The sequence below is a fragment of the Canis lupus genome, chromosome 7 (assembly GCF_003254725.2).
Source record: "Canis lupus dingo isolate Sandy chromosome 7, ASM325472v2, whole genome shotgun sequence".
Classification (NCBI taxonomy): Eukaryota; Metazoa; Chordata; class Mammalia; order Carnivora; family Canidae; genus Canis; species Canis lupus.
Window position 1 is genome coordinate 27,306,160 of NC_064249.1, and position 8,574 is coordinate 27,314,733.

Here is an 8,574-nt window from a genome sequence, read left to right on the forward strand (position 1 = left end):
ACCCTATGCAGCTCTTTCTGCCCACAGGTCCTGTCCTCATGCTTTAATAAAACCACCTTTTTTTGCACTGAAGATGTCTCATGAATTCTTTCTTGACTGTTTGCTCCCAGACCTGAACAATTTCACAATGGGTGACATGCCCTTTAGACCCACACTTGTCCCTGCAAAATAGAAATTAACTTAGGGAGTCACAGTAGCATCTTCATTGTTCATCAATTTCACTCTTCAGAGGGAGAAAATAAAATAAGACAATCATGTCAACAGCCGCTACACCAAAGATTCCTTTTTAAGGGTTTGATCCATTTCACATTTAGAGAGAATTGTTATTTTTAAACCATACATCACCCACATTGTCAAATTCATTTTTTAAAAAAGGTTATTTATTTATTTTTGAGAGAGCAAAAGAGGGAGGACACGGGGTAGAGTGAGAGGGAGAAGCAGACTCCCCGCTTAGCAGAGAGCCCGATGACTCTGAGATTGATCCCAGGACCCTGAGATTATGAAGGCAGACTCCTAACTGACTGAGCCACCAAGGCACCCCATTGAATTAATTTTAAAAAGCCTTTTAGGTACAGATGATTGCCCAGACATTTGGGAAATATAACAAATATATGGGCAGAGCATGACCTTTTGGTCCCAAGTCCTGGGTTCAAGTATTGTCTCTAAGAGTTGTTATCAGAGTAATCTTGGGAAAATTATATAACTTTTTAAAAATTAAGTTTCCTCAATTAAAATATAACATATAAGTCAGATGGCTGTCGAGGGGATGGGAGAAGCCAAGCAGAATCTTGTACATAGTAAACACTGTGTGTGGCTGTGATGATGGTGATGATGATGTCATTGCCAGGCCAGATAAGGTGTCTTGATTATTGACTCATAATATTGAAATGACTCCCACAGGCACAGAGAGTAAACTCCATGACAGATCGGTAAGACTGAATGAAGCAGGGGGAAGGTTCTGGAAGAATAAATCTCTTTTTCCTGATTTCCATTATAGTATAACCACACACTTAAAGCTCTGTATCCAGAGGAACTTTTGTATCACTGAGTCTGTTTGCTCATGAGGATTACCCTTTCCCTTATTTCTGGCTATTTAGACTTGGCATGGAGACAGCATTGTTAGCTGTGTTGACTTCAGCTGTCTTCCTGAAGCGATGAAGATGATAATATTTGGATGATTTCAAAGCTAGTTTTTACTCAGAAAGTAATCCTTCTAAACTATTATTAGTTCAAGCATGTTTTTCAAATTATTAAAAAATTTTTTTTAAAAATATTTTATTTATTTATTTGAGAGAGAGAGAGGGAAAGAAAGTGAGCACAAGTGGAGGGAGGGGCACAGTGACAGAGAATCTTAAGCAGACTCTGTGCTGAGAGTAGAGTCTGACTCAGGGCTCTATCCCACCTTCCTGAGATCATGACCTGAGCCAAAACCAAGAGTCAGATGCTTAACCGATTGAGCCGCCCAGGCGCCCCTCAAGCATGTTTTTAAAAGCCAAAAATATCTTTGACATCGAGCTGGGGACACCCACCTTAAGAGCTGGGGCTGCAATTAGTGCCCAGAACCTTAGCACCCAGGCACTCACCTTGATACATACACGCATCTTTGGTAAACACGTAGTAGGTCCCCGGGCCTGACCAGGCATGTTGCTGACATCAGTAGAAACAAAGAACTTAAAATGTTGGTTGAGCATAAACATGATAATTTATCAGATTATCTCAGTTCCCATAATTAGTAAGAGATTTGTAGTAATTAAAAACGAGAACACTGGCTTTCAGTGGCATCTTTTTTTGTTAATTTTAGTGCTTATTGTAAATTAGTTGTTCCTAAGGCCATGGGATAGGGAAAACTATCCAGTCCCCTTTTTGAAGTGGACCTATGCCCTAAGAAGCCAGATTGGTAGACAATACTGCTCTTCAGAAAATATTTTAGACTTTCTGCCTTCTGGGTACATGGTAAGATTGAACTTCTTGGTCTCTTAGTGTTTGGCTGGGAACATGTGACTAGTTCTGGTCAGCAAACTCTGAACCAAGGTAACACATGTCCTTTCTGGGCTCAGAGTGGTTAGTTGCCAGTATAAGACCCCAGAGCGCTTTGTCTTCAGTGTGGCAGCAGCTACGTTCAACAGGGCTGTTCCATTAGCCTGGATGCCTGAGTGACTCTGATGAGCAGAGTCTAACATGAAAGAGAAGGAATCTGTCTTATTTCAGGATTTTGAGATTTGAGGATTGGTTTTTAGGGCACCTTACCTACCTTCTATTGATGGATGCACTAGAGGGATGTTTCTGGCTCCTTCACTGTATTTCTAAATCATCTTCTGAAGTCTTCCTCTCTTACCCTGCTCCCCCCTCTCCCTTATCCCACTCTGATGTGTAGCTAGAGCTAGAGAATCTAAGAGTTGAAAGCGAACATAGAATTTACTTAGTTTTAGTCCCAGTTGTAAATTAGACTTACCCAGTACAATATTTTTTCTTTCTCCCACTAAAAACAAAGTTAAGAAAATCGGAAGTGCCTACCTATCATCTCCCACCTGCCAAACATTATCTATCTATCTATCTATCTATCTATCTATCTATCTATCTATCTATCATCTATCTATCATCTATCTATCAAGGGGTTCCCTACCTAGATAGGTCTTCTCCAGCTTTCTAGATGGTGATTGATTGATTGATTGATTGATTGATTATCTTAAGAGTGGGTAATTCCCTATGTGCCTTTCACATTGAGGTTGTTCTTTATTTGCAGAATAGTTGGACTGAATAGGGAGGCAGAGAGGGTACCATGCCTACTTAACACCAAGTGTTTTACTTGGAATGGGTCCTTTCTCTGCCAACAGTGGTGGATCAGTAACTCACATCTCTATCACATAAGGACTGGAACAAATGGCAGCTCCTTTCTTTTAGAGTCCCCTTCAAGTCTCTGTAGCTTGATGAGAATTTTGTGGGGATAGCCTACAGCAGTGAGTTGGAAACTGTCATATCACTCCAAGGTCTACCCTGTAACTGTCCAAGGGGTTTTTAATTAGTGAGAAAAGCTTCCATGGTGACATATTTAGAAGAGTATAGTGTAGTATAGCGAAGCAGGAAGGACAGGGGCAAGGAATCAGAATCCTCTCATATTCTTATTTAGGGTACAAATAAGAATTACAAATAATCATACAAATGATTATTTAGGGTAATCATTCTTGTTTGCTTAACATACAAGGTCAGGTGAGATAATAATGTGATAATAACCTTGTAAGTTCTGCATAAGTCAGTGATCTAAACCTCCAAAGTTTGCATTGTTTTTTCTTGTTCATCTTGGTGTTCTCAGACACCATAGGGTGAGCACTCAACACGCCCTCAGTGAATGAATGAACTGCAGGCCAGCTCTTTGCTTGAGGAGGAATATCCAGGTTTCTCCATGATGTTATGAGTGTTGTGGGAATAAGGACTCCAAGTAGGTCCTTTGTATTTACACAAAATCTTTCTAAGGCTTAGGTGATGTGAAAACTTATTTGATGTATAATATATGTAACTTGCACAGCAGACAGGGTCACCCTGTTCCTAGGCACATGCTCCGAATGTCACAATCCTCTGCAGACTTTTGCTTCTTCATGGCCTTCTCCCTGTCTGCATTAACTCCCTGATTATACTGTTTCTGTTTTGCCCTATACCAGTGTAGGTACAGAGCTTAGCTCCTTCTGTATTCCATAAAAAGTTCACCTCCACCAAATATTGTTGTGTTTAATAACTTTACTGAAACTTTAGGGAGTCACAGGGAGAGGTTACATTGCTCCCTTCATGGCATTCTGCTATCTCACTGGCTTTGTTCTTCCTTTTTGTTCGTTTTTCTTTCTTTTTAATTGCACCTCACAATATTTTTAAAAAATATTTATTTATTTTTGTGAGAGAGAGGGAGAGAGAGAGAGAGAGAGAGAGTGGGAAGAGAGTGTGGACTCCAACAGGGTGCTCCATCTCACGACCTTGACTAAGATCATGATATGAGCTGAAATCAAGAGTCCAACACTTAACCAATTGAGCCACCCTGGCATCCCTTGTTCTTATTTTCTTTCTTTCTTTCCTTTCTTCCTCTTTTAAGTAACTTGAACATTTCTCTTTTCTCCTGCAGAACCCCATTCTGCTCAAACCTCAAGTCTCTCTTTTTTCCTCAGGCACTTGTGAAGATATATCTATTTCTTAAACAAATGCAGTCCCATTCTTATTTAGACATTTTAATACCTAAATTAATATAATATTTATTAATGTAGACATTAATATACTTTTATATCATCTTATCAGACATATTAAGAGCATTTGTGAATCTTTGACAACTTGTAGTTTTTAGTATTCTTGGGGGGTAAATTTTATTTTTGGTGTGTAGAGAGGGAACAGAAATGATTAAAATTACATTTTTATCTTGGATATAAGACAGACACTGAAAAACAAAGAATAAATGACTTTTTTCCAGTTCATTATCTGGTACACCATCATGTGCTGGCAGTAAAGCCCAGCTGGACCCACTTACAGGCCACATAACTTGGGAAGGTCATTTGACTCTACTGAGTTTCAATCTGCTGATGCATAATAAGGGTTTGAGGATTAAAGAAATAAAATTAAATTTTTTATAGCATCTACAACATAATAAATGATGAGTGAATGAGGGCTTTTAAATGTTTATCCCAGTTACTTAGGTTGTTAGAAGTAGTTCAGTACCAAGAGGAAGTAGTTGAAGTAGTTCAACAACAAGAGAAATTTATATCAATCACTTTCTATTGTCCAGCAGCACAAAGTACAGGAATGGCTAACAATAAAACTTTTTTTAAATGGTTGCAATTAAAATCCCTCTCCCAGGATATGTAGCATATAAAGATGGACAATGAGGTGTAAAAAGACAAGTTTTGGATACCCATCCACAAGGGTGAAGAAGCCAGTCCTTATGGTGGTGTGTTTGGTCTGTTAGTTGAAGAAACAGGGACATGACTGGCTATGTGGCCCTAAACAACGCCCAGTTTTCTTATCTGAGAGCATTCTGTTTATCCCTTCCATCCCTCAAATGACCCAGGGACTTGCAGTGATCCTTTGGTTCCAAAGTATAAATCCTATTATTGCATGATCCTGAAGAGTACTGAAATGTCCTAATCTATTTTCTAGAAGTTGGATTTGGTGGCTCCTAGGCACAAAGTTGTCATTTTTACCATTAATGCCAGCAAACATGATGCAAATGGTTTTCAGTCTAACCATTACCAAAAACTTGGCTATTGAGGAATTAGGATAGGGTTGTAGACTATTATATCTGATGGGTTTGGTGATCATCTGACCCCTCTTTTATGCTCAGGTGAGAAAACTAAATCCTAGAATACTGAGGTGAGTTTTCTAATTTGACAAAAGTAACTTAACAGTAGAAGGCAAGAGTATAAACATTATTGTAGAACAAAAGCAAAGTGGTTTGGTAACAGAGAAGCAGAGGAGAGGTCTTCTGGCTTGGATGGGACTGAGGAAACCTTGATGGAGAATATCCTCTGACCTAGTATTGCAGGAAGGGTGGGGTCTCAACTGTTAGAGGCTGGGAAGCCATAGATAGTGTGAAGCAAAGCCAAGTGCTGCAGACTTTTTAGAATGGTAAGGCAGTGGTTAGGTGGAGAGCAGAATGGTGAGAGGTAGGGCTGGAAAGGTATGTTACAGCTAGTGTGGAGAATCCTGAATGACAAAAGAGGTGATAAGGAGCCACTGAAGTTTTCTGAGAAAAGGAGAAGGAAAGGATGGCACCACAGTATCTCTTTGTTGGTGGCCTCACAAACACCTTCAGGTGTAGACTTCTAGGAAACTGGAAGCTTTGGATTAAAAGGAAGACACACCTATGTCCTAGAGTTGGCTGTGGAAGCAACAGATGACTAAGTAGGTAAATTAATTTAAAACCTGTAATTCATAGCCAAACTATGGAAAGAGCCCATATGTCTATTGACAGATGAATGGATAAAGAAGAAGATGTGGTATATATATATATAATGGAATATTACTCAGCCATCAAAAAGTGAGATCTTGCCATTTGCAACAATGTGGATGGAACTAGAGGATACTATGCTAAGTGAAATATGTCAGTCAGAGAAAGACAATTATCACATAATCTCACTCATATGTGGAATTTAAGAAACAAAATAGAGGATCACAGAGGACTTCACAAGGTGAAGTCAGGGAGACAAACCATAAGAGACTCTTAACTATAGGAAACAAACTGAGGGTTGCTGGAGGGGATATGGGTGGGAGGATGGGGTAACTGGGGGATGAACAGTAAGAAGGACACATGATGTAATGAGCACTGGGTATTATTTAAGACTGATTAATCACTGAACTCAATCTCTAAAACTAATAATACATTGTATGTTGATTAATTGAATTTAAATAAAATAGTATAATGTTATATGTCAATTATATCTCAATGAAAAAGATAAAGTTAATTGATCATATAAGTGTTGGTCAATTTCTGGATTCTCTATTCTCTTCCATTGGTATATATATGTCTACCCTGATGCTAATACTATTTACTACTATAGCTTTACAATGAGTCTTGAAGTAAGTAGTGCAAGTCCTCTACCTTATTTTTTCCCCAAGATTTGAATTTCCATGTGATTTTTATTTTATTTTATTTTTTTACTCAGCACCCCTTGTCCCATGAAAATTTTAAAATCAGCTAGCAAAGTCTGATGATATTTTGGTTGGGATTGTGTTGATTCTGTAGATTAATTTGGAGAGAGTTGACATTTTCACATTAAGTTTTCTGATCCATTAGTATTGTATACCTCTTTAATTGAGTTTTCTTTAATTTCTTGCAATGCTTTGATGTTTTCATTGTACAGGTCTTGCAAATATTCTGTTAAATTCATCCCTAAGTATTTCATGTTTTTGGATGCTACTGTAAAGTTTAATTTTTCAATTTTGATTTTCAGTTGTTCATTGCTAACCCATAGAAATAGAATTGATTTTTTAATATTGACCTTGTATCCTATGATATTGCTAAACTCAATTACTAGTTCTTGTAGATTTTGGTAGATTTAGGTTTTTCTTTGGACATCATCAAATCACTTGTAAATAGAATGTTTTATTTCTCTCTTTTACCCCCAGAAAGTAATAAAGCCTGTAATTCAATTAATTAAAAAATATAAAAATGATGTTATGAACCTGAGAATGTGCTTCCTGCATCTCTAAGCACAGGTTGCATAATTGACCAAAGGCTTTGCTGCTGTGCTTCAGATACATTGTTGTGCTTGTACTCTGGCCCACCTCTCAGAGCTGCTTCCAGCCAGACTGAGTATGGCAGAGAGGCTGAAGTGGATCATGCAGGACAGTCAGGATTCTTTGATGGTTTGAGGACTCCCCAGTGGCTCTGCTCCATCTCCCTTGGACTTCATAGCAGTCAGGGATGTTTCTACCCAAGCCTTCTTTTATCCCTTTTTCATTCAGAGGCAGACTTGCATTCATCTGTGGTGACTCTTCCAGCCTCTTCCTGCACTTTCCCTATTTTCCCCCTCATACAGGCATTTTCCTTAATAAAACCTTACTTGTTTAATCTCATTTGGCATCTGACCTTGATTAAAAGAACCTAATCTCAGGAGACTTTGTTTAAAGTCTCATTGATCCATCATCTATCATATGGCAGATTGGACAAGAAAGTGAGTAATGTTCTATGTACACACATCTGCCTTCAAGAAACAGCCAACAGCTCTGCATTGGAGTTTGTGGGTCAGTAGCAGCACCTTCCAGCATGAAGGACCAGGTTTAAGGAAGGATCTTCCTTTGCCATCCTCACTGTAATGTGAACGCTGGATTCTTTCTGCTTAAGCTTTTGAAATCTTTATTATTAGAGATTTTGTTCCATGACACAATTCAAGAGGTTTATTTTAAAAATATCTATTTTTCCTGTAAAGAGCAAATGAGACATATTTGGTTTTTCGTAAGAAAAACCAAGCTATCATAGAGAGAAAGGTGGTTAAAATAAAAGGTTAGTAAAAGGACCATTATGGGGAGAGATTTGGGATGAAGGTGACAACCAGTTCACATCCTTTACAGGAGAAGAATATGATAACCTGCAGCAAGAAGTACCAAGGCTGAACCCCAGGGGCAATTTGGCCCTGAGGAATGGAAAAAGTCATGGACTGATCTCTAAAGCAGGTTTTTTTTTTTTTGGAGACATATGAAACCAATGTCTCAAATTTAATGTGCACAGGAATCTTCTAGGAAGCTTGTCAAGATTGGAGATTCCAGCAGAGACTCTCATTCAGTAGGTCTGAATTATTACTGCACTTATATTTAAAACTGCACTTCTGTAAGCTCTCCGAGATATTCTGATGCATATATTCTGTGGGTCATGGTTTGGAACAAACTAACCTAGGTGGTTTGTCTGGGATATTTTCCTGATTCAGGGTGTATAGAGGCAGAAGAAGAAACTTGAATGTGTCATCCTTAGTCAATCTCAGAGTCTGGAAATGAACTATTTATGTTTTTTAAAAATAGAATAGTTGGAAAGATTTCAATAGGTCAACCTTTTTCTATAATTTTCAAGGTTATACATGTAATAATAATTCTGTCCTAATGGAGCTA

General features: G+C 38.3%; 1 long non-coding RNA gene across 1 annotated transcript in view; it reads left to right on the plus strand.

The window, feature by feature from the left end:
- LOC125755414 (uncharacterized) overlaps window positions 1–8,574 on the plus strand; it is a 29,547-nt gene that overhangs the window by 11,658 nt on the left and 9,315 nt on the right. The gene's annotated exons all lie outside the window — the stretch shown is intronic.